We start from the raw sequence: 25,913 nt of genomic DNA, 5'->3' as shown, positions 1-25,913 counted from the left end.
CCTCCGGAGCCTCCAGCACATGAGCAGCCCTATTTGGAGGCTGGGATTTTCCACAGTATCCCTAGACATAGCGACATGCTGCAGTGTCCTGGTACACTCGCAGCGGTTCCAGTTTCTGCTGCAGATACTCAACAGACGAGGCGTGTTATATGGCCACCCCAGAGCCTCCGAGCAGAACCCCGTGGAAACAAACTGCTCCAGGAAAAGCCGTCCTGAACGAGTGGCTGGGGGCCACGGGGGTCCCAGCCCCCCTGTGGGGTCCTGCTCCTGGGGAGAACGCTCTGCCAAGGGGACGCGAGCCGAGAAATCGGGGAGCAGACCCCAGGCTGGGGAGGGTTCTCACCACCATCACCCCTCGCTGTCAAGAACCGAAAGAAGCCCGGCGGCAACACCCACGGCCAACAGCAGCCTCGGGCCACTGCTAGCCCCCTCCTCTGTCCCACCACGGCCGCTCGCCCTCCGGCTCCCAAGGGACCACGAAGGAGCCCGGTGCAGTGCTCAGCCCCCAGCTCCCTGCTCGCCTCTAGCTCCCCTTCTCCGGAGCCCTGCAGCCACGGGGCCACGTTCTCCCACGCATCCCAGTGACCAGGGCAGCTTTGCAAGGGGTAGGAGGAACTCGCCCCCCACAGCCCCCCATGCAGCAGTGCGGAGCGGTCCCACCAGGCACCCCTGTGCACCCGAGCCCCACGCACCACCCCGGCACGTGGCGAGGGACGCCCTGCACAAGCGGACGGGTGCCTCCAAAGGCCCAGGACCGGGTTCTGGTGTGGCTCCTGCACTGCTCTTATGCAGAGGTGCAAAGGGAAGGGCATGGCCTGACACTCTCTGGTTGCAGCGTCCAACCAAGCAAACCACGTGAGGTGCGCGCTGGGGAGAGCCGGCTCCAGGATGAGGTAATCTGCCCTTCCTCCCCTCGCCGGATCCTGGCTCCGGGCAGGGTGACTCAAACGCGCTCCTGGCCGGTGGCAGCGCAGTGAAGTGAGCCTGGCACTGCCCCGAGCCAGCAGGAACAGCACGGGCTGGCTGCAGCCGAGGGGGCGAGGAGATGTGGCGCTCCCCTGCCGCGAGGCAGCACAGAGCCATGCTGGGCAGCCGTGCCCGTCCCCATCCCCGTCCCTGTCCCCATCAGGCCGCACACCGCAGCACCTGCTGCCAGGACCCCTCTGCACCACTGTCACAGCAGGAATTCGCCACAATTTCCCATCTCAGCACTCCTCTTTCCCCCCAGCAATGACTACCTCCGTGCTCCTGCGCATGAGGCAAAATCCCACAGAAGTGGTGGAAGCAGGCACGGCTCCAGCAGCTGAGGAGAGTTCGAGCCTCCTCTCTCGCTCCTCTGGCCATCCCCAGTGCCTGGCTGCAGAGACCCCCCCCCAGCAGCAGGTAGCCCCCATGGGACGTGAGCGTAGCAGGGCTGTGCCAACCCACTGCCAGCTCCGCGGTGGGGACACGTCCCCTGCCACCAACGGCCACTTTCCCTCACCCTGCTGCCTCCAGTCGCCCCGGCGTTGACGCCGTGCTGCAGCCCCGGCTGATGGCACGGCCACGCTCAGATCCCGCTCAGCACCAGCGCTGTGCCCACACCTGAGGCCAGGTGCCCACCAACAGGGGAGCCCCGGCCAGAGCTGCCCAGCCCCGCAGAGCTGCAGCCCCAGAGGAACCCCTCCGAAACTCAAGTCTCCTGGAAGGAAAGTTTATTTATCTGTTTAATTAAGATGTGTTCACCAGGCACACAGACCCCGTTCCATCTGTCTCACTTAGAGCCGCGTCCCAGTAAAATTAAACCTAATAAATATCAGACGAGGGAAAGCAAAGGGCACATGTAAGATATATGATCAAAGGCAGAAGTTGCACAGGGCTGCAGTTCTAAGCACATCTTTCTCTCTGCCCTTCGGGGATGGGTTGGCGATGCGCTCCCATGCACAGGATGGGGCTGGCTTTCCTTCAAATCAGCACTATTTTCATTTTTTATTTATTTTAAATGAACCCTTGAGGGCTCCTTGGTTTTGTTTTCTGGAAGAGGGAGAACAACGCGGCACCAGGACAGGAGTGGCCTCGGCCACTGGTTCAGAGCCCAGCGAAGCGCCGGAGCCCAGCGGCAGACCCTGTGCTGGGAGGGCCGCAAGGCCGAGTGCGCTCTGAGCCACGGCGGGTCCCTGCCCACTGGGAAAGCAAAACCCCTTGGGTTTTGCCGCTCCCGGGCGGCTGGGGTTTCCGGGCTGCCCACGGCCGGGAGCCGGCCGGCAGCAGAGACCGGCCGCGAGGTGCCCGAGGGGCGGTGCTGCCGCTCCTGGGAGATGCGCGGCCAGGTCTGCCGTGCCCTGGCTCCAATCCCTTCCCATGCGAAAACCTGACCCAGGCAGAAAGTGGGCTGTCACCTAGAGCAGGGCCGTCCCGTCACCACGAGCCCGGCTCAGGGCTCTGCCCTGGCTGAGCGTGCAGCTGTCCCCGCGCAGTGGCGCAGCGCAGCACCTCTGTCAGTCTGGTGACCTGGGTGCCCCACACATTGCCCGGAGCACCCGGGCACCCGTCAGACCTGCTGCACGCCGAGAGCCTGCCCGGGGCCATCGGGGCTCCCCCAGATGCCAAGCCTAGACCCCAGCACACCACCCGCTCAGGGATGGAACAGGAAATCCTGGATCTAAATGCTGCAGTGCTCAGCAGGACACCATCCCACACCCCCTCCCAGCAGAGGGATGACACGGCAGCTCGCAGACCTGCTGGGGATGCAATGCACAACCACAGGTGGGCTGGATGTCCCAGGGGGCTTCAAGTGTCCGGTATTCAATGGGGCTCCCTTGCACCCTACCAGCACATTTGGGCAGTGCAAAACCAGAGCACAAGCCTGGGGCTGCTGCTCAGGAGAGCTGCCAGGAGGGGCTGCGGGCTGGCGGAGGCGCAGCTGCAGCAGTGGGGACCGGAGGGGTCCGGGTGCTCAGCCTGCGAGCAGAGCCCAGGCAGCAGCCCAGGAGCAGGGCACACGTCTGGTCCTCTCCTTCCACCCGCTCCAGAGTGCCCCCAAGCCAAGGCATTCATTAATTAAAAGCTCATTAGTAGTTAGTCATAGACATAAAGCGATTAAGATGAAGGCGCTGATGGATCTGAGCTGCTGTGAAGCAAGGGGAGCTCCAAAGCCAGTGCTGGGGCGAGGGGAAGGTCCCAGGCGCCTGCTGGCGTGGCCTCAGGGAGCGACCGATGCTGCACGCAGACCAGGACAGTGGGAAGGGACCGACAGAGGTGACAGGCAGGAGCACCACATGCCAGGGGCTCAGCACCACCGCAGGAAGGTCCCTGCCTTGCGCCCTGGCTGCCTACACACCGTCGCTGTGCATGCACCCAGCTCCCTCTGCCCAAGCTCTCCCCAGGCTACTCCAGCCCCTCTGCTGCAGGGCAGCATCAGGGCTTACAGGGACAGGAATGCCAGCACAGAGCACCCAGGACCGACAGCAGCACACACCAAAGCACTTTCTCCTGCTTCAGCATCGCCACCTCTTGCTGTGCTGCAGCTCCCAGCCTGGCTGGCTCTGCTCGCACTGAACCCCAAAGCCCGGCCCCTGAGCAACAGCCCAGGGGCTGCCCCAAGCCCCAGCGCACTGCCTGTCTCCTACACAGACATCTATAGATCGCTGGTTTATTGCTCTGTCTCTGAAAGACAGGTGTGGTTTAAACCAACCGCAGGCGTATCGGAATCCGATCTGGCCATCATGGACCAGCGCCGCTGGGTGGGAGCACGGGCGGGACGCTGGGGCAGATGCCCTAGCCCACGGGAGCCCAGGGAATTGGCTGTCCCGGGGGAAGCCACCAGACTCGAGGTCCTCAGTGGCCTTCCCTGTGTCAGAGGGGAACTCAGACAGCTCTGCCGCGCCCGGGAACTGGGGGGGTTGCAGGTCCTGAGCATCTCCCCAGGAGATGGGAGCCCCGGCCTGCGGCGAGCCCTGGCAGGAGGCTGCGAACTGGAGTCTCCTCGGCAGGGAAACCCTGATGGCCATGGCCAGGGGCGCAGCAGCGAGCACGTGTGCGTCTCCCCACGGCAGCAGGGCTGGGGCAGCGAGGCTTGTGCTGGACTGTGCAGCAGCGGCTTCGCGTGGTGCTGGCAGCAGGCAAGCGCAGCGAGGACGCAGCCCTGGGAGGCTCACCCCGCACCAAGCCCCCGACAGCTTCAGAGCCAAATCACAAAGACAGCAAGAGCAGATCGAGGAGGAGGAGTTTGCTCCAGCAAGCTGCCGGCGAGAGGGAATACGGTGGCACCCAAGCGCGCAGAGGCAGGGAAGGCGCGCAGCGAACGCTCTGCGGGACGTGGCGCTCGCTGCCACGCGGGACTCCCAAGTCCAGCATTGCTCTGTGGGGACACCTGGACGAGCCTCCTCTGCAACCAATTAAACCTCCTTCCTGTCTTCCCCCCGCTCCTTCCCCCTCCTCCTCTGACGCCGGTGGCTCTCAGGGGGTTGATGAAGCCCCCGCCTGCTCTAAACTCCAAAAACAAGGCAGAATTTTTACTGAAAATCTTGGCGCCGCACCGCTCCCAGCGCACTGGCAGCCGCTGACCCAGATACCAGCCCCTGCTCCAGGCTGCCACCTCCCTCCTGCTCATCACAGCAGCTCGGCGAGGTCACGGCCCCCGGGCAGGGGTGGCGATGTCACCAGCACCCAAATGTGACCCAAACGGCAGGTAAGGGGGGGCTGCGACCAACGGCAGCTACCGGGGACAGCAGCGGCAGCAGCTGGGAGCGCAGCAGAAATGCGGAGAAAGCACATGAAAGTTTAATGGGAACTGGGGAAAAATATCATCCTGATAAAACTTTGCTCGCCCATTGCGAAGAGGGGGGGAAGGAAGGGGGGGGCCTGGAGAAGCTTCTCCATCCGCCCCGAGCTGCCGGAGCTGGGCGGAGCAGGGGGGTGGCTGGGTGCTGCCACGCAGCAGGGGTGGCATCCTGAGGTGTCCCGCTGCCCCTCGTGCTGTCCCCTCCCCTGTCCTTTATCCAACATGACAAGAGAAGTCAGAGACCTGGGTGCTTTCCACAAAACGGAGCCTGGGTTTTGCAGCCACCCCGCGAGATGTGCAGCGCTGGCTCCCGGTGCAGAGCCCGCAGCCCCGCGTGGGTGTCACCGGAGGCTGGGGCAGCATGGCCGGGGAAGCACAGCGGGAATTTGGGTTATTTACACCCCGGGCACTTCCCTCCTGGCAGGAAGGCCGGCAGCTCCCCAGGAGCCTGGGGACACCAGACACAGCCGCTGCGCTCGTGGCCGGCCGTGCGCCCAGCTCCGGGCTCACCGTGGGCGCGGGACGCGCGGCAGCTCACGCGGGGGCACAGTTCACACTTTTAATGAGGCAGGGCAGGAACAAGCTTGCCACCGCGCCCGCGAGAAAGCCTGGCTTTTCTCCTTCAATCAGCACAGCCCTTCCTAAAGCCCTTTCACTTGACAAAATATTTACATGAAAAGGCAATTAGGCTCCCTGGATTTAATGAGAATTAACGTGCAGGCGGCAGAACCGTGGCAGAACAGCTGCTGCCGAGCACCTCGAGCTCCAGGCCGGGTGGGCAGCACCAGCCGGGGCTGCGGCAGGTACAGCCTGGCGAAGCACCGTGAGGAACAAGCACCTGCAGACCCGGGGACCCCGAAACGCCGAGCTCCCAGAGCTTCCCCCTTCCCTGCCATCAGCCCTGCTGCCTCACGAGGGGTACCCAAGGACACGCACGCCTCTGACCGGGCGCAGCGCTGCACGCAGGGCCGGCACCTGGGGCTCCAGCGCAAGCACTGGGGGGACTGCTGCAGGCTGCCGGGGACCAGCACAGCCCTGGCAAAGGACAAGAGCAGGGGCACGCGCGGCACCGAGCGGTGCTGGGCACGGGGCAGCCCAGGCTGGGACACCAGCGGCAGCGGCAGCCAGGTGACGTGGGCTGCGTGGGACCGCGAGGCAGGAGGTGCTCTGGAAGCAGACACTCAATCCTCATTATAAGGCTTTTTAAATGCACAGACAGGATATTAGCGTTTAAACAGTCTCTAGGACTCCAGGGCAAACTTTAAAAATCATAATATTTATAGAACCTTCCTTCCACTCGCCCCACATGCTCTTTATTTCTCCTGCAATTACTACTAATTTGAAGACATTTTGCTTTGGCATCTCAGCCTGTTGCAGTGTCGATTACTGAGCCACCCGCTGCCGACTGCCACCGCAGAGCTCCCGCAGTGCTCCCGACAGCGGCCACGCTCCCGCCGCGCAGCGGGACCAAACCCTCCGCCTCCTCCCACGCTGGCGATGGGGGGATGCCTGCGGTGCCGGGGGATGATGCTTGGGTGCTGCCCGAGGAGCAAAGCAGCCGCCTGCCCTGGCTCAGGTTGGGGATGCCCTGTGCCCTGCACGATGCTGAGGGCCCCGTCCAGGGGATCCTGCACGGCACAGGGATGAGAGCCCCGAGCACTGCTCCGCATCACCAGCGTGTCCCAGGGAGCTGCGCTTTGAGCTCCCGTGGGGACAAACACCCAGGTGCTGCTCCCAGCCCTGCCCCACTGCCCTGCCCCAGCAGCAGCTCCACGAAGCCACGCAACACCCGCAGAGCTGCAGGCAGAAACTCCAGAAAGCAGTTTGCTTCCAAAGCTGCTCCAGCTCGTTAAGTCCCTGGGCAGAATTAACGCTTTGGCATGAAAAGCTGTGAGCCCCCACGGGCTCCTGACCAGCGGGGAAAGGCGGCTGCACCAAGATCTCAAATGACAAAGCACCTTACGCCTGAAAGCTGCTTCCCCGAGAAACAATGAATTCGCATTATCTTCCCCTTCCCCATAAGCTCCTTTCCCCTGCGTCCTCCCTTCATCCCGCTCTATCCTCTCGGCTCCTTGCTCCGTAATCCAGAGGACTGCAGCTCCCCGGTGCCTGCAGCTCACCAGGAGCCTGTAATCCCCAAGGGGCCGGCGCTCCCCCGGCTCCCAGCAGCTCGGCCGGGTCTGGCCAGGAGCAGGGCTGCTGAGGAGCTGGGAGCAGGCATGAGGAGCTGGAAGGCGCTGGTGCTGCTGGCCAAAGTTCTGCCCCTGTGCCCAGGGCGCAGCGGGGGCTGCTTGTGGGCTGGGATGCCTCAGGGAGCCCCTCTGGGCCGGCGCAGAGCCCGGTGCTCAGCACTGTGCCTCAGGTGTCCCAGCTGCACCAGGCAAGGAGCTCGCAGCCACGTTCAGCATCCCATCCCCAGGCACGGCTGCTGCAAGGTGCCTGGACAGATCCCATCCTGCCCTCAGCCTCCCCTCCCTGCTCCCGGCTCTCAGCGTGGCCAGGGCGTCTCGGCCGGCTCCAGGGATGCTTTGCAGGAGACCCCTTCCCTTCCTCCCGGCGGGATGCTGCTCGCTGCCTGCAGCCCCGCAGCTGACCCACAGCAGGAGGCCTCTCTGCAAACTCAGCCGCACTCGCTTTCCCCTGGGGAGAGCTGCTGGAGAGGTGCACAGAGCCTGGCCCCTCAGGAGCAGGGAAGGGCTGGGGTTGTCCCCGCCAGCCCCAGCTGCCCCTCCCGGCCCGCAGACACCCTGCTGCCCGCAGGAACCCCGCCGCCCCTCCTGCACAAACGTCCCTGGGGCAGGCTGCAAAGCCCGCCTTGTCTGAGCAACGGCCCCGCAGCACGAGATGCACCCGAGCGGCCGTGCACCCGGAGAGGGCACCAGGGGAGAGAAGGACGATTCTGGGCAGCCTGCAGCCACCCCAAGCTGGATGGGGACTGGGCAAGGAGGCTGCTGCCCACGGCCAGTGGCGTGGTGGGGCCAGGAGGCAGCAGCAGGACAGGGCTTTGCTCTTGAGCAGGGACGAGGCCGCAGTGCAGAGGCAGGGAGCCCTGCCCGGCCCCTCCGCGGCCCCGTCCTCTCTGGTGCTGGGCCCTGCCTCCAGCATCGCAGCCCCGCGCCCCCGCCTGCAGGGCAGCGAGCGCCTCGCCAGAGGAGGGACGATTTCCTTGGCAAGCGGCGCTGCTGGGAAGCGACAACGGCAGGGAACAACCCAAACCCCGAGCAAAACCCCAGCAAAGAGGGATGGGAAATGCCCAGCCCTGGCGGCGGTACCTACCCAAAAATACATCATCATGTTGGGGTGCTGCGGGGCTCCGCGGGATCAGCGGGAGGGCCGTGGGCTGCTCCGGGCGCCGCTCCTTGGTGGGCTCTCTCCCCTCAGGCGCTCTCTGTCCAGCTCCAGCCTCCAGGGCTGGCACCGAGGGCCAGCACCGCCGCGTGCCCTGTGCGCTCGCCCCCTCCCCGGCACGGCGTGGTCGCTCGCCACGGGCTGCCACGGGCTTCAGAGCCGGCCGCCGGCGTCCGACATGCCGCTGTGGGGCTGCCTCGAGCCCGGGGCCACAGGAAGGGTGCCCAGGTGGGCAGCAGCCACAGGCACCCCGGCGCGAGGAGCCTGGTGGGGACTTAGTTCATCGTCAAGAAAAAAAACGGGCGAGGGAGGAATAAAAAATAAATCCTCGCTGGCGTCTTTAAGCGCAAGGGGAAGGGTGAGCGTGCGAGGGGGAGGCTGCAGCGGGGGTCTGGGCAGGGGTCCGGGCGGCAGCGGGAGCGCGTGTGCTGGCAGGAGCGGCGTGGGCTCCCGCGCTGACACTCGGAGGAGGTATGGTCCTGCCTCAGCGGTTTTCAGGCTGCCCTGTCAATAAGGGAATCGGCCGCGCTCACAATTAACCTGCGAGGTGCCAGCCGGCTCCCGGCACCTGCCCGCGGGCAGCAGCTGCTGCACTCTGCGGGAGCACAGCACCGGGACCCCCGCGGGCACCGGGACCCTCGCCGGGGGCTGCCCGGGGGGGAGGCAGGCCTGCCCGCCGCATCGCAGCCCGGGCACCCCGCGGTGCGTCCCCACGGAGCCCCAGGATGAAGCCCGCAGGGCCCCCAGTGCTGCACGGGGAAGCCGAGGGAGGGGAGCGCAGGACGGGCTGGGGTCCCCCAGGGGGGTCAGCGGGAGCGGTGGCGGGGGGGACACCCGCCCTGTCCTGCCCGCAGCCCACCGGCAGGACCCCTCGTGGCCATGCAAACCTGCCCCGTGTGGGCCAGCGCTCGCTGCGGGCACAGCGGGGCAGCGCCGCTCGTCAGCCACTAAATCTGCGTCCTCCTGGGGCACCGCCGCCGAGGAGAGCAAAGGGACCGCGTGCGCTGAACCAGGCGCAGCAGCAGGGGAATAAATAAGGGTAAGGGAAGGGAAAGGAGCAAGAGGGGCGGCAGATTAGTCTCTGGGGCCCTGCTGGCTCTGACATCTCCAGCCCCGTAATCGTATTCAAAGCAGAGCCGGGCTGAGGCATTTCTCCTCCAGCACAGCAATAAAAGAAAGCAACACTCTCAATAATTCAGAACCAGGAGAGGGTGATAAAGCAGAGGAGCCACCACTGCAGGCAGCAGGGGCGGGGGGCTTCCCGCTCCCTCTTATATTCTGGTGATCAAAACCCTCCCCTCTTCCCCTGCGCCCTACGAGCTGGCTCCCAGCCGGGGCCGGGGGCACGGCCGGACCCCGTGGGGCACGCTGCCTGCGTGGGGAGCAGGGCAGGACGCTGCCCTCCCGGGGCAGAGAGGCTCACTGCAGCATTGTGAGGCGAGACTCCAAATAAAACCTCCCTCACCGTGCAAGCTGAGACCCAGCGAGGGGGGACGCTGGGCAGGGCCCCCCCGCCAGCAGCATCGCCCCAGCTCAGCCCTGCGGGGCCGCTCTTCTGCCCCGCGCCCAGCCACTTCTGCTCCCGGCGCCGTTTCACCTCCTCTGCCAGCTGTTCCCAGCCCCGTTTCCATTGCTCCCTTCGCCCTGCGAGCACCTTTGCAAACAGCCCACGTCACCACGCGCCCGGACAACACGCTTCCCCTTTTCCACCCAAACGGGGCTCCGGGGGCTGCTTGGCCACAGAACACCGACCCCACTGCCGTGTCCCTGCTGCTGCGGGGGACATCTCCTCCCTGAGCACCCAACCATGCGGCCCCGGCCGGCAGGCTCAGGGCAGGCCGTGCCCCCAGCCCCCAGCCGTGGGGGTGCCTCTGCGTGCATCCCAAACGGCTGCTTCCAAAAGGGCAGCGCAGGGCGGGCGGCCGCGTGCCTCTGTCCCCGGGGTGCCCAGACCTCACGCTGCATCTCCCAGACGGAGCAGGGGCCCTGGGCCATAGCAGCTCCTGGCTCGGCTGCAGCAGCACCCTGGGGCCCTGCGAGCACGCATGGCTGGGAGGCGTCCCTGCGCCAGGCTGGAGGGCGCAGGGCTGGGGACGGGGGAGCAGAGAGGAGCTGGCACTTGAGGGCTCCTGCGGGACCAGCGGCCCCTGCACGCAGCTGGGCACCTGGGAGGAGCGAAGCTCTTGCTTCAGCATGGGGAATACATCGCGGAGAAATTGTCCCGGGCACAAACGGCAGAGGTGGAGGCCAAGCTCTGTCCCCTCAGGGACCTTCCTGCCCACCTGCAGCCCTGCCACAGCACGGGTGAGGTGACACGCTGGGTGCCGTGCAGGGACCCTGCCTGCTCCCCGCGATGACTGCAGCAGGGAACGCACACACCCTGCCTGGCCCGCGCGTGCTGCTGGGTTTCCGTGCGTGGCCCAGCACGGTGCCAGCCAAAGGCTCCCCGGGAGCCACGGCCACCCCTGCGCCCTGCTCCATGGCTGCTGCTCAGCCTCCTTCCTCCATCCGCCAACCCCTGCACCCCTCTTCCAAGGACAACTTTTCTACTCTCAGGGGATCTCCAGATCCTTTTGGACTACGACCCCCCCTCCCAGCCGGCCACCGTCATTGTCCTGCTGGTGACAAGGACTAAAGCACTCCTCCCCTCACATCTCCCCTCCACCGTCACCACCCTGGGGCTCAGCCCGGGGACGCAGCAGTGACACCCGGCAGCGGGGGCTGCAGGACGCTGCGAGCAGGGGCCACCGCCCCAGGGCTGGTGTCACCCTGGGTGAGGACGCAGCCCCTCAGCCGACGTCCCGGGAGGCGCACAGAGCACAGACAGACAGACAGCAACGTCAGCACACACGGACAGCTCACAGACACCGCAGCCCCCGGCTGTGCCCACCCTCCTCGCCCGGACTCACTCCACTCACGCCACGCTGCGCGGGGGCTCGGCTGCGGGGTCGGTGCCTGGGGGGACCCGCCGTGACTGGGGCCCCGTGCAGCGAGTGGGCAGCCGCTGTGCCGCCCCCCCCCGGCCGTGGGGCCGCGGCTCCGTGCCCACCCGCCTGCCCCGCACAGCCCCGGACATGCAGGTTTCCGCCGCCCGACCCCTGCTTCCCTCGGGGCCGCCCTAGCATGGACCACGGGGGTTCTGGGGGGACGCTGGGCTCAGGCCCTGGGGCGGCTGCCCGAGCCCCAAAGCCCCATCTCGCCTCTCCCTGGCTCGTCAGGAGCGGACGTCTCCGTACCTTTTATTCAGCCAAGCTCCTCCTGCGGTGCTCGCGCTGGACTCTCTAAGAAAAGAGAAGAAAGAGGAGGAAGAATTAAAATCAATGATCATTATCGCTAACCTGCTTACAGTCAATGCCATTTGCTCATTGATTGGCAAAATTTTTAGAATACAAGTATGACCACGAGCGTGATCTCCCCGGGAGCCCTGGGAAACCTGCCCCGGTGAGCAGCCGGCAGCCAGGCTGCGGCGATGCCGCCCGGGCAGCGGCACCCGGCGTGGGGCTGCCCCTGCGAGGCGCCTCCAGCTCCTGCGGGCGTTTTGCCAGGCCCTGGGAACCTGCGAGCGCAGCCCCTGGCTCAGCTCTGCCGGGTGCCCGGCAGCCCCGGGTAGGGCGCAGCCATCGCGCGCACCCAAGGACAGCCCGGTTCGTGCCCCCGGCAGCACCCGTCCTGCCCCCCGGGGACCCTGCAGGGCGCAGCTCCGGCACCGCTGTCCCAGCTCCGGGGACTTCTTGGAGAACACCACCGAATTTCAAAGAAAACTTCCTGAAAGCTGCACTTCAACTAATTGGCTTTTGCAACATTGCCAACCCAAATGTTCATAAATCATGTCAGACCCTCAAAAATAATGAGAGCAGCTTATACATCACGAGACTTTTTTTTTTTTAAGAGTAAATGAGGGTTGTTTCTGTTTGCTAACCGCTTCTTTGGGGATCTCAAGGTGCCGAGTCCTGCAGCCTCTCCCTGCAGACACTCAGACACCTCTACTCGTCTCACTGAGCTGTGGATCTCCTGCGGCCTCCCGTACACCCGCGGGGCCCCGATTCCCGGCCAGCCCAGCACATCCAGCACCGCCGGAGCCGTGCTGGAGCTGGGCTGGCCCCAGGGCACAGCCCCGGCGTGGTGGCAGCGCTGGAAGCGCGGAGCTGGTTCCCAGGCACTTGTGTTAGCAAACACCGCTCTTAGCCGCACAGCAGGATAATCAATTATGGTAATTCCTGCCTCAATGAATCAGATTCATGGAGGAACACAGCTCATTAGGCTGGTGCTGACTTCCATTAGTGCTCTTATGATAAAAACCCTCCAGAAAGCTCTAGCCCAGCTAGACGTGTTTTCCAGGCTCGGAGGGTCTTCCAGCCGCAGCGCGCGGAGGTGCGCGCCCGGGGGAAGTTCGTGGGAAGCTCCCGGTCCCCAGCAGCAGGAGGACATCCCCGCATCGCCGCGGGCACCCCGCTCCTTCCCGGCAGGGCCTCCAGCTCCTGCCCTCCCTGGCTCGCTCTCAGCTCTCCTTCCTCGGCTCCTCCAAGAAAACGCTCACGAGGATCCCTGGGAGAGGAAGGCAGGAGACGGCAAAGCGGGGAGCAGACAACTCCGGAGCGCGGTCCCCTTCCAGGAGCAGGTCTGGGTGTGCTGGGAACTCAGGCAGCCTGTTTGGCGATGAATAATTGAAGGACGCTCGCTCTCCTCAGGGAAGTACAGTGATGGGTAAAATCTCATTTCCCAAACACATTTCCCAAGGAAGGCGCCTTCTGAGAAATTCCACACAACCAGCTCGGGGCCCCCGCAGCCGGGATGCGCCGCGCTCGCCTGCTCGGGAGCTCGCTGAGCCAGGCACCAGCCCGGCACAAATCCCGGGTGGCCCCGAGCACCGCAGGGACCAGGCTGCTCGGCCAGAATCTCTCTGTCCTGCTGCATTCACCAAGGCAGGAGAGGAACGGGCACAGCAGCGTATCCAAATGAAGGGAGCCCAGCACAGGGCAGCTCATCCCCAAAACCGAACCCAGGTAAAACCTCTCGGACCTGAAGAGGGTCCCCGTTCCTGCCGCCAGGCCTCTTCAGCTTTTCTGCGAAACTTCTCAGTAGGAGTTTTCCACAGTATGTTTTGACCCCCCTTCCCTCCACCGAAAATCCTAAATTAATTTTTCTTTTAATTAAATTCATTAGCAAAGATTATTTGGCTGAGGAAAAATAATATCCTGCCCCTCCCCCAGCAGCCCTCTCTATTTATATCCCCTATATACATAAGCAGCAGCGAATATTTCTTTATGGGCCATTAAAGGTTTAATGTTTAATTTATAACCACGTTCTCTGGCGGGCGGGATGGCCAGGCACAATGTCAACACTTTTAATTAAATGAGAAGATTTATTTTTTTTTAACTCAGAAAGATGAAATGCCCCGTTCCCAGCAGCGCCTGCAGGTGCTGCCCCGCGGGCCCAGGGGGCACCGCCAGCTCCCCGCAGCTTTCCTGGCTGGGTGGCCAGCCCGGGCCGTGCCCTGCTGCAAGCCAAGGGCTGCAGGGGGAGATGTGCAAGCAGCGCCTGGAAGAGCCCCGGGGCTGGGGGGGGACCTGGCAAGGAGCTCGTCCCACCACGTCCCCACAGCTCCGCCTGGCTGCGTCCCTGCATTGCGAGCCCGTCCTGAGCCCACAGGCAAGGCAAGGCTGGAAGAGCCTGAAGCCAGGCAGGCATCCACGTGGCGAGGGCTGCAGCCTGACAGCGGGCTTCAGCATTAGCAGGGGAATAAAGGATGCTGGAGAAACGCTTCGACCTTCAGAGCAGCCACGAAGGCACCCCAGCACCCTCCGGTCTCCCGCCTGCTGATGCGGTACCGGCAGCGCCGTCCTGACCACGGGCAGGTCCCTGCGGCTTTGTTGCAGGAGCCACAGCACCAGGACAGCTTTAGGGCTGAGTAACCGTTTGGGAGAGTCCCCAAACCGACGGCTCCAATCCAAAAAGTGCAGTCACTTCTTGGCGGACAGCGGCAAGACTCAGTGTTGTTCCTTCTCCTGCTGCCTCTCCCCAAATACTGTAACCAGATGCCTCTTGCCTGGACGGAGCAGACGCGTTCTGCTTTGCTGAGCCGAGCTGGCTGGCACACGAAGCTGGCATGCGCCCCGGCCGCTCGTTCCCAGGGACGGGCAGGGCCCCTGGCACAGCGCTGACCTTCAGCTCCAGCTGCAGGCTCCTCCGGAGCTCAGGCACGTGCTTTACGCTGCAGGACGTGGGCTGGCTGAGGGCAGGTGATGCTGAACAACCTGGAGAGCCCGCTCGTGGAGAACCATTCCCTTTGGCAAGGGACAAACGGAGCCCTTCAGCTGAGGGAGGGGACGGTGCGACCCGGGGTGCACGTGTGCTCAGCACAGCTCCCGCAAGCGTCCCAGTACTGACTCCAGTTACCAGAACACCTGCCTGAGAAACTGCTGTGAACCTCTGAACTGAAATTCTTCCTGCAACTTACGCTTATTCCCCTGGCACCTCCTGCCGTCTGCCTGCGTGCTCGATGCCTGCCGCTCCTGCAGGACTGCCACCGCCTCCCTCAGACGATGCTGCCCCTCAGAGGAGGAGGAAGAGCTTCCCACGCAGACAGCGCCCGTGAAATCTGCCAGGAAAGCAGCACTGAGGCACCGCAAGAGGAGCCCGACATTCGTGGCTCGCCCTGCCGGCATCCTCCCACTCCTTCTTGTCCCAGACCAGACATCAGACACAGGGACACAACAGCAAGGGAAAAACACTCCCGGAGTGCCTGGCCTCACACCCAGAGCGCGTGGGGCCACTGCAGGGCTGGGCGTCATCTCAGCCCCTCGAGGGCCGGTTCTGCCCACGGCTGCGATGCTGGGTGCGCTCCCAGAAGCGACAGCCTCAGCTCTTGGCCGCCGGGGAGCACGGCCCCCTCTGCCTGGAACAGAGAGAGGGGCGGCTCTGAGTAGGCAGGTTCCCATTAATGGAGTATTTTATCTTACGGGAGAGATTAAATCTCTGTACAGAGAAGCGCAAAAGAGATGAGTCAGCAGCTGGCTGAGGGGCGGGCAAGTGCAGCCATGAGCATTTGGCTTCACCGCAGCGCTTCACCCTCCTGCGGCCACGCGCTGCTGGGGTGCATCCAGCCCGGGCGCTGAGTGCCAGGCTCACACCCTCTCCTGCTGACCAGTGGAGCCGTGCGGCACAGCCGCCGGGCAGCACCGACACCAGCCCCCTGCACCACCAGGCAGCCCCACGCGTGCCCTGCCGGGCACCAGAGCAAAGCACCTCCACCGCCGGCGGGTGGCCGGCCTTCCTCGCCATCCCAGGCGCTGCAAGGGCTGCGTGGTGAACGCATCCGGCGCTGCAGGCACGGCGGCGTGCCAGGACACCGGGCACAGCCCTGGAGCACCAGTGCAGGTCCCCAGCCTGTCCCTCCCGGTGCACGCCCCTGCCTGCCACGCCGTGCCCGGTGCCCCTCGCGCAGCCGTGCCGGGGCCGGGCTCCCAGGCTCCCGCTGCCGGCGTGGCTCCGCGGTGCCACGAGGCTGAGGAACGGGTCGGAAACGCGCCCGCTGCCACGCGCATGCAAACGCACATGCGTGCGCGTAAGGAGCAAGCGTGCGAGGGCCGGCCACCACCGTCGTGAGCCAGGGAACAGAGTGGTGATGGCACTGTGCCGCTCACTAAAAGCATGAGTGTCACTAAATCAATAATTCATTTACTTTAATGAGATAAGTACTTTGAAAACTAATTGCAAACCTGCTCCATTTACTCCAATCCGTTACAGCCTTTAATGTAAATGGCAGAAACACTGCTGGAGGAAGGGGAAAGGCTTTGGTAGAAGATAGTGTGTCATCTTTTCCCCTTCTTCTAAGAAAGAGAAATATCAGTCATAAACAGGAACAGCGGAAACCTAAGTAACCGCCCCGATCAATGCGTGGAACGGCAGAGCGAGCGGAGCGCCCAGGGCCACCACAGCCCCTGCGCTTGCTGCCACCATGCTGCGAAGGGCTGTGCCACCAGCACCTGGGTGACAACCGACGGGTCACGCTGCTCGGAGCACGGCGGGCCACGGGAGGAGCACAGGGCGATGCTTGGGCAGGACTGCCCCGTACCAGAGGGCTCCACAGTCAGAGGGGACGGATGACGGAGGGCCGGGAGAGACACCGAGCACAAGGGAGGTGACAAGAGCTCCAGCGAGCTGCCAAGGAAGCACACTGTTGCTGGAAGCTGCTCAGCCCAGGGCTATGATTAGCCTGTGTATAATTAGCAGAGCTGACGGCCATCAGGCAAAGACAGAAACCAAGCCCGGAGCCGTGACTGAGGTGCTGCAGGGAGCTGTCCCCCAGCCCGCCACTGCTGCCCTGGCAATGTGAGGTCTGGGGAGACCTGCGGGTGCTCTCCGTGTGCCACCAGCCCTGTCACCCCATGCCATGGCAAGGCACCGCCTGCACCTCTGAGCAGCACCGAGGGCACAGCAGCCACTGCCCACTGGGTGAGCCCACAGCATCCAGAGCTGTCCCAGCTGTGGGGAGCGAGCTGCCCGCCCGCGAGGGATGCACCAGCCCCGGGGCCTTGCACTGCTCGGGTGTGGGATGGGGTGGGGAACCTGGGGGTTCCCAGCACAGCAGCCCCCTAACCGGGCTGCAGGAAGCACCACGGAGCCGTGCACACTCCGGGTGGTCACTATAATGGTTCAGGGCTCACCATAAAAATCGCTGCGGCATCGCTGGCACAGCGTCCTCCCCCACCAGCCGACAGCTGCCCGCCCCCTCCCACCCCGCCAGCCCCGGCCGTGCGAGGCAGGGGAGGGGGCAGCCAGGGGTCTCCTGCCAGGCCCCGGCCACGTTCCTGAAAAGGAGCTCGCGGCTCCCGGCAGCGATGCCGGCGCGTTCCCGAACAGCAGTTGGAGCAGGAGCTCGACGCCAAGAGCTCTCTCTTCTTGCTTGCTGGAGCAAATGGCAGGTCATAAAAAGGAACCGTGACAGAAGAGAAAATGTTCCAGAGTCCACAAGGACCAGTCCAGGGTAAATCCATCTGCTCAGCAATTTAGCCAGAAAATCCTTTCCAATCATCCGTGCTGGAGGTCCTTCACCTCACGCACGCAGCTCTGGGCAGAGCCTTTCCACCCTGGCAGGCGCAGGCAGCTCCTGTGCTGGGGGGGCCCTGGCGCTGGTCACCCCCGGCCCCGTGGGGATGCTTGGGGCAGGAGGCTCCCACACCTCTTGCAGCGCTCAGGGGCAGAGCCCAGCTCCCTCTGGAGCCGCTGTGCCGGGACCCTCCTTGCTCCGTGCGGGGAGCGCATCGCTCCTTCCTTCCACCGCACCACCCTGCCTTCAGTCTGCCAAGGAAAAATGGCACCAGTGAGCTGCTTTACCGCCTGCAATAATTGACCAGAGCACCGAATCCCCCAGCACATAACTTATCCTGCATAACTATCAGCGGGGAAGGAGGGTTAACAGCAAACACAAGCCAGCAGCTCCGCGGGGCTCCACAGGACTGCGGCAGGGCACCCCTGGCACCAGCCCCAGCGGGACCGCACGGCGCCAGCCTGCGCAGTCTCCACGGGCTCACCCTGACAGATGCATGAGCCACGCATGGGTGCCACCTGCCTGCCTCCCAGGGGGGCTGACCAGGGACGTGCCCCATCCTTCAGCCTCCTCCAACCCTCCCCAGGCCCCTGCGCTGTCTGCGGGATGCAGGCAGGGCCCGGCACTGAGAATCCCAAGTCCCACCTGGACCCCTACGAGCAACCACGCAGCGCTCAACCCTTGCAACCCTTCTGCAGGCAGAGGAAGGAAGGAAGGAAGGAAGGAGGCTCTCAGCAAAGCCGTGCTGGCAACCTCAACACCGGGACCCAGAAGCCATGGCTGAGGAGCGACAGGATAATCCCGGCCTGGCAGAGGACTCAGCACGGCTCAGCCTCGCGCTGCCGCGGCTTCGCCAACAGCCCCGAGATCTCCCTGCAGGCATCCTTGTGAATCCCACCTTAGCCGCTCCTGTCTCACAGAAAATCAATGGCAAGCGTCTCAATTAATCACACCGGGGGGCAAATTGATTAGGAGCCTAAATAAGGTCAACATGGTTGTCTGCTTATAGGGTAGGACCCCTTAATCATCATTTTATCTGCAATAGGCTGCGGAACCTGCAATCACACTGTCTTTGGGAGCACGGAGGGATTTTTCACTTATCTCCCGCAATTGCTAGGGCAAGCAGAATAGGAGCCATGTCTATGCGATAAAGGAACTGGATTGGAGCGAGCAGCAAACACCCAGCCGCACACAGCTGCGAGGCCTGAGCATTAGACCCCATGGCCCACCAAGCCCAGCTGTCTCCTTTGATTCAGGGGAAGACAAAAGCAATTAAGCACTGCTGCTCTAGGTGCAGTACATTCCCTCCTGACCCCAAAAGCAACAGCTTATGCTTGAGATTTGATTAGCCCTGTCATTATCTTAGATTGCATACCTGAAAATATTGTTAGTGGTCACCACGGCATTGAACCTTTGCAGAAATCCAGCCACAGGTCTCCTCTCAGTTGCCCTCAGCAGCTGGAAATCCCACAGGCTGCTTCTCTGCTCCTTAAAGTGCCGAGCATTCACATCTGCAAAACCTGCTGCTCTCATCTCGCGGAGCAGCCCCGAGCAGGGTTTTACAGCCTGATTCTGTCCCCCAGCCTCTGCACAGGGCAGGAGGCTTCCGATGGCCCCGTATCCCCGAGGTGCTCTGCGTGTGTGCTGGCCTCTGAAGGCGAGCAGCGCGGCAGGACGGGGCCGGGACCCCGAGCTACCCTGGGGAGAGCTGCCCCAGTTCACCCCAGTTCACCCAGGCAGGCGTCCCCGAGGCCCCGCTGCCTTCCCATCGCCTGCTGCATCTGTGCCCTGCCCAGAGCCCTGGGGGGAGCAGCTGAGCCCAGGCTCAGCATCGTGCCCTCCGCGTGGTGCTCAGTCCCCAAGGGCTGGGGGTGCCGACCTGGTTTCACGGAGAGCAAGCACCTGGCAGAGCCTGCTCTCCCTAAAGACCACCCCGTGCCTGGATGCTGCACCCTCAGCCACAGCCGACTACTTTCATTTTCCACACTCATTTTGGGGACAAAAAAACCCCCATGGGGTGGGAGGAGCCGGCGGGTCAGCGGGGCCCCTCAGTGCCGCGGGAGCGCAGCCCCCCGGCGCGCTCTTCAGACGAGCGCGGCGTTCAGCTCACTCCGGGTTGATAACACAGTTTGCCTCGCCAATAGACTTTCCAATTGCAAGTGAAATCAATTCAATTGGGTATTTTACTCAGCTGGGACTCTGCTAACAGCAGCCGATTTCCCTGCTCGTCTCCCTCGGTGGCTGCGGAGGGCTGGCACGTCGATTGCATCCCGTCGGCCCTGCCAGGGCAAACGGGGCTCTCCTCATCCTCGCCAGGGTGCTCACGGGGCTCTTCTCCCACCCTCACTGGGGTGCCCACAGGGCTCTCCTCATCCTCGCCAGGATGCCCATGGGGCAGGCAGGGCCAGCAGAACCCAGTGGTGCACCATCGCAGCATCGCTGCAGCACCGGGGGGGCTGCGCCTCCTGGCAGGGGCTGCAGGCAGCTGGGGGCAGGTCCCAGCCGGCCCCAGGAGCCCCCCTCCCGGCACCCAGGAGGGCCAGCAGGGCCACCACCCTGTGCAGACGCCGTTGTCCCCAGCAGCGTCCCCCCGCCCCGGCTCAGCCCCTGACCGCAGCATCACTCTGCACCCTCCTGGCAGGACTTGGCTCTGGACTAAAGCATTCGCAAGCTGGGTGGGCTCAGGAGATGGAGCTGCAACTGCTCCTCTGCTCCCTGCGACCTGGCTGTGCTCCCCGGGGGGGCTGGCGGCTCCTCCCGGCCCCCCCGGTGAAGGCACAGCCCTCACCTGTGCCGGGGCTGGGCTGGCACCCACAGCCCACACATCACAACCCTGCCCCGGCAGGGCACCGCTCCCCTCCGTTGTAAATACAGTTATAAATATTATAATTTGGTTTAATATTTAATACAGGCAGGTTAAATAAGCATTCCCAGCCCCATAAATAATCATTAACGGAGGGTTCTAATTGTGCTGTTGGGATCCTGCTTCATGACTTATTTAGAGGGCAGACGCTATTCCCATCCTCGGCTCCCTCGTACACCATAAATTAACCTGCAGCCCTACCTCCTCGGCGAGAACCTGGGGGGACACGGCAGAGGGAGGCAGCTCCGCTCCGAGGGGTGGCCGCGGCCGATCCCCGGCCCCGCAGCTCGGCACGGAGCAGGGCAGGGACGCAGCGGCCGGGACGGAGGCACCGGAGGAGCTGCCGGAGGCACAGCCTGGGCTGCAGCAGCTCCCGGCAGGGTCTGGCAGCGGGGGCAGAGCCCAGCACCGCGGGTGCCCGGTGCGGGCTCTGGGTGCGCAGGTAGGTGAGCGTGAGCGTGAGCGCGGGTGGCCGCCGAGCAGGGGGCCGCCACCAGGTCCCCAGGCTGTGTCAGCGGGGCACTGCCGGAGTCACGGTGGCACAAAACGTGGCAGGGTGAGCAGGGGAAGGCTTTTATCGTAATACAGATCTACTGTAAAATTGGCTGGAAACAACAGTCACCAAAAAAACAGAAAACAACCAAAAAAAAAACAGAGCACAGAGGGAATTGGCCAGGGGCAAGCATTTTGAAAGTGCAGGAGAACTGAGACACCAAGGACAGCTAAAGTGCAGGAAAACCTCCATGTAAGAGTGTTTTTCCCTGAAGGGATGCGTTGATGCATTGCTTTAAAAAAAAGGTTGTGGGTTTGTTTTTTTGTCCGTGTGTTTTTTTTTCCCCCCTCCTCTCTGTAGCTTAATTTCATCTTGAAATGAAAAACTACAAAAGTAAATTGAAACAGCCCTCTCCGCCGAGCCCGGGCTGCTGCCTTGCAACCCCTGGGTTGATGTAACTGGAAACGCGGGGGCTCTCTCCTTTGTGCCCGTGAAGAAACGTCCCCGATGCGCTGGGGAGGAGAGGTGCCAGGCTGCCTGGGGCTCAGCTGTGCGTGCCGGACTCCGGACGGACACACGGACGTGCTGCTGCCACCCCGAGGAGTGGGGACGCCGGCCTTGGGGGGCACGAAAGCCGTTCTGCTGCCCCAGGCCCCTCGGGCCACCGCCTGTCCGGGTGCCCCCTGCCCGACGTGACCAGCGTGCCGCCCCAGGACTCTGCCCCCATGGGCATCCTGTGCCCTCGCCCCGTGTGCGTGGGGGCCCAGAGCCCCTCGGGGGCAGGCTGGCAGCGCCCTCCCGGCCCCCCAACTGCCTCCAGCAGGCCCCGTGCCCGGCGCAGCGCGGGCGGTAAGCGGGTTAGCATCGATCCCCCCCCGGCCCGGGATCGAGTTTCTATCGAGTGAGTGGGACCGAGCTGGAAGGGAGCACGGGGTTTACATTTCATCTCAGCACCGGTTCCTCCTGCTCAAGTCAGCGCATTAATCAAAGAGCTTGGCCAAGTATTAATGCTAATGAAGCAGCAGCAGCGCCGTGCGCGCGGGGTGCGGGAGCCGTCCTGCAGCACTGGGTGCTGAGGGCAGGGGGTGGCGGGGGGAGCCCCCAGCCCCCTCCAGGAGCTGTGGCCAGAGACTGGGGTGGGCACGGAGCCGGGGACAGCCTGAAGCCATGTCCCTGGGGCAGCCTTGTGGCGCGGCCTCGCTCCTCGCCGTGCACCTCACGCGGCCAGCAGAGCGCAAGGCCAGGTCCAGCCCCTGGGGGGGTGCCACCGGCCGGACCCACGGGCACCTGAAGGCTCCCAGGGCCCCCTGCCGTGCTGGCTGAGCCCTGGTGGGTTAGGACGGAGCTCCTTCCCCCAGCACCAGGCATCAGGGCACGAGTCTGGCCATGGGGCACCGGGCTGACCTGTTCTCCCAGCCCTCGCTGGGGTCCTCTCTCGTTCCCTCAGCACAAGGAGCCTTTGGCTGCCCGTAGGGCCGCAAGGTAGCACAACGTCAGCGAGAGCAGCACTTGCAGCACCCACGGACTGCTTAGCTCCAGCGTGGCACAGACTGTGCGCCCTACAACAACGCAGACGTCAGATGTGACAGACGGGATGCTTGCAGATGTCAGATTGACATATGGGGCAATTTTTCCAAGCCTGATGCCCGCTCCTTGTCGTTCACGGCTCAGACCGCTGCATCAACCCTCCCCAGCTGTCTGGGAGGAGAGGAGAGTCCTGTGCTGTGGAGCACGGCCAAGTCGGCAGGAGCCGCCCCAACCTGGTGAGAGGCTGGACCCAGGGGTGGCCCCCCTGGAGCCGTGCTCGGCACCTCTGGCACTTCTGCTCCGGGCCCTCGCAGCCACAGCGCGCTCGTCCTGGCAAGACCTCGGGACCCCTCCCCGAGCCAGCACCAGCCCATCTCCAAGTCTGGGCTGCAGCTCAGTGGAAAACTGTGTATTTTATCTTTATGTGTCAGGATTTATATAAAAGGGGGATAGTTCAACTCTAAATGTAATGAGTTGGAAGAACAGCCCTCCAGTGGCTTCCTCCGGCTAGCACGGCATCAATAACATCGATTGCTAAAAATAACTAATAACCCCGGCCCGCGTGGCTGGGAGCGCTCCGCATGGGGGCTGAAACCTCCCCACGCCCCCACCGGCAGCGAGGCCCCCAGAGCCCGGGCCAGCAGGCGGGGGTCCTGGCACCAAAGGTGGCACGCGTGGAGGGACACGAGAAGCCGGTAGGGGCGGCGGTGCGAGAGCCTCACGCTGGCAGGAGGGGCAGAGCCAGGAGATGATGCCGGGAGAGGACTGAGGCAGACGGACGGGAGGGAAGAAACTTCCCTTTCGGATTCAGAAACCATCCTACGCTCACCAGCCGGAGCAGCTGCGAGCTGCCCCAGTGCCACCACCGCGTTGCCCTGCACGCTGCCTGGGCCACCCGGCACGAGCACAGAGAGGCTCCTGCTCCGGAGGTGACCGACGCGAGTGGCAGCCCAGCACGAGCTCGTCCATCCGCACGGCACAGCCGTGGGGGCCGGGCTCCCCTCCCGGGGCAGCCAGCCGTCACGCAGGGCTCTTAAATCCAGGGGAAGCCACTGCAAGGTGCGGTCCCTGCAGGCGCAGGGGATGGGTGAGAAGGGACTGCTGAAGTTCCCATTTCTAATTTCTCTGATCCCTACCTCCTCTAACGTAGCACCTTTCCACAAAAGCACAAGGATGCTCCTCCGCTTCCCGCAGAGGAGACAATGCCAGAGCTTTGTCGAGATGCCTGCGGGGGCCCCCGCGCCAAGCACATCAGGGAGCACGAGGGCTGTGGCCGCGCACTGCGGGGGCCGGGGTCACCACCCAGCACCTGCACCCGCAGCCCTCGCACCCCCCCGGCGGGGCAGAGCAGGGCCCGGCCTCTCCAGCAGCTTCCTGCAGGCGCCCGTGGAGCCGACTCAACCAGGCACAGCTCTGCACGAGCGTGGGGATGCCCAAGACACCCACGCACCGTGCCAGGCAGCTCCTCCCCATCTCCTCCTTCCATCTTGCCGAGCTTCCCAGAAAGGGAACAAAAACTAAAGAGGGAAGGAAACGATAAAACGCCAGCCCGCGGTTAGGGAGAGAGAGTTATTTAGCCTGTTGGAAATGAGTCTAACTTAATAGAGAAGAAATAAAGCGTTTTAAAATTAACGATATAAATGTCAGTCCTGATCACAGGGATATTAAACTATACGGTTATTTGACTGCCTTCTGCAAAGTTACCTCTCTTGCACATGCCTGGAGTCAGAGCGAGGTGAGTGGGAGCGTGCCCATCGCCGTGCACTGATACGGCACAAGAAGCGCCGCTCCTACACGAGGACAACCCCTGCCCTTCGCACACAACGCCCCAGCACCAACGGCACGAGTCTCACCAGGTGTGGACACGCTGCAGGGCCGTGTCCTCCTGCAGACGTCTCCCCTCCAGCCCGGGCAAGCAAAGGGACCGGGCACACAACTGCTCCGGGCGGCGGAGCGGCAGCACCCTGACTGACTCTGCAAGAAGCTTACAAAACCAACCCAGAACAGAGAAACGCACGCCGTTCCCGTAAAAGTAATTTCAAACCCCCCAAAGCCTCTCGTACCGATGCTGGCAGCGATGCTGCCAGAAACTGCCATTGAAAACAAATTAGTCAACGGAGCACGGTCCTCTGCAAGCGAGGTCACTGCGGCGAGCGAGCGGCTGGCTCTGCTGCCACCGTGCGCATCCCCGCTCGCACGCGGCCCTGCCACCCCCTGCCCCAGCAGAACCCCTTCTCGTGGCCCCGCGGGAGCCGGGGTGAGGTGCAGGCACCAGTGAGCTCGGGGATGCGTGTGCACACGCGTGTGACAGGAGGGAGCACGCGCGTGAACGGGGAGCGTGCGCGGCTCTGTGAGAGGGTGGTTATTTGTAAATAATCCTTAATTAATGAGATTCTCGGTAATAGGCAGCTCAGTGTTATTCCAGGCAGGGGCGATGGCAATCTCCATTCTTCCACTTTTCAATTACGTCTTCAGGGAGGGAAGCAGAAACTAGCCAGGGTGAATTAGAGAGACTTTTGTCGCGTTTAATATCAATTCATTTTGCAGACTGCTGACGCAGCGGGATTTCACAGCTCGGAATTTATGGCTCTTTTGAGAGACATGCGCAAAAAAGGGGGAAAAATACCCTGCTACCAGCACAAAGACACAAACTCTACTGGGAAGGACTGGGGGTCCCGGGGGACCCCTTGGGGGATGCCCTGGGGGAGCAGAGCGCAGCGCAAGTGGCCACTTGGCACAGCTCTGCCCAGTTGCTCGCCTTCAGGAGGAACGCGTGAGCTGTCCCCAGAAACGTCCTTTGGGAGGGTGCTCATGTCCCACGGCCACCCAGCTCCTGGATCCCCACTGCCCCAGCAGCTGGGCTTTAGCAGCTCAAATTCTGGGAAGGCTGGTGCTGGGCGAGGGCACGGGGAGCCGCAGGGCACCTGGCCGGAGCCGTGCGGGACGGACCCTGGCACCGCGCTGCCCCCGAGCCCTGCCCGCCGCGCTCCAGCCCACGCCGCCAGTGGCGCTCAGGCAGCGGCACTGGTAATAAAGGAGCCGTTATTACGCAGCGTTATTCAGCCCCAAGGGGGTTTTATGCAAAATGACACACAATATAAATGACTGTTGTAAACAGAGAGTTTAATAAAGGGCTGTGTGCGAATTTACAGCCTCCCCAAGGATAATTAAAATTATTTATCTACTTACCTAGCTAGCCGCTGGAGCAGTCTATTAATTATTATCTATTATACACGGCCTGCTTTGCATGCTGCCAGTGCATCGCCGAGCACCACCATGCAGCACGGGCGCGCTGCAGCGAGGGGAAGCTGCGGGAGGCACCACCCGACTGGGGGCACAGTCGTGGTCCCGGGGAGGAGGCAGAGCACCGGGCGAGGCAATGTTCTGCAGCGGGCCCACAGCCCCCTACGCAGCGCAGACACACGCACAAGGGGACGGAGGTGCCACCAACAACCCGGAGAGGTGCAGCCGCTCGGGGCCGGGTGCCCTTGGCCTCACCGCCTGCTGAGACCTCACCAGGGGCCTCGCGGGGTGCCCGGCACGAGGAGCACCGCGGGTCCAGCCACGGGAGCAGCGGGGGGCGCATCCCCTGCGCTCGCAGTGCCGGCGGGAGAGGCGGGGTGCCCCAGCCCGTGCAGCGCTACCTGCCCCGCTATTTATTAGCGTGACAGAGCAATCATCAGTTCGGAGGCACTGGGATCCCCCGGCTCCTCTCTGCACATAAAGAGACCTCAGGGGGGCTCCAGTGTGCGGATACTTAACATTGTTTTATTAGCTTAATAAACCCAGCTGATGCTGCCAGAATCTCCAAACCAGCCCCATTCCCTCTCGCTGCGGGGGGGGGGGGCGGCTCTTGCAGGGCGTGCAGCCG

The 25,913-nt window shown here is 63.6% G+C and overlaps 1 protein-coding gene across 13 annotated transcripts in view; it reads right to left on the bottom strand.

Moving 5' to 3' along the window:
• The window catches only part of RBFOX3 (RNA binding fox-1 homolog 3), a 174,877-nt gene that overhangs the window by 25,393 nt on the left and 123,571 nt on the right, over positions 1-25,913 (bottom strand). For all 13 annotated transcript variants that reach the window (XM_083805124.1, XM_083805122.1, XM_083805115.1 and 10 more), the window contains one exon: positions 11,347-11,391. The gene's annotated coding sequence lies outside the window, so the exon portion shown is untranslated. The remainder of the gene's footprint in view (positions 1-11,346; positions 11,392-25,913) is intronic.

The sequence above is a fragment of the Anser anser genome (assembly GCF_964211835.1).
Source record: "Anser anser genome assembly, chromosome: 19".
Classification (NCBI taxonomy): Eukaryota; Metazoa; Chordata; class Aves; order Anseriformes; family Anatidae; genus Anser; species Anser anser.
This window is presented reverse-complemented; position numbering and strand designations above follow the sequence as displayed.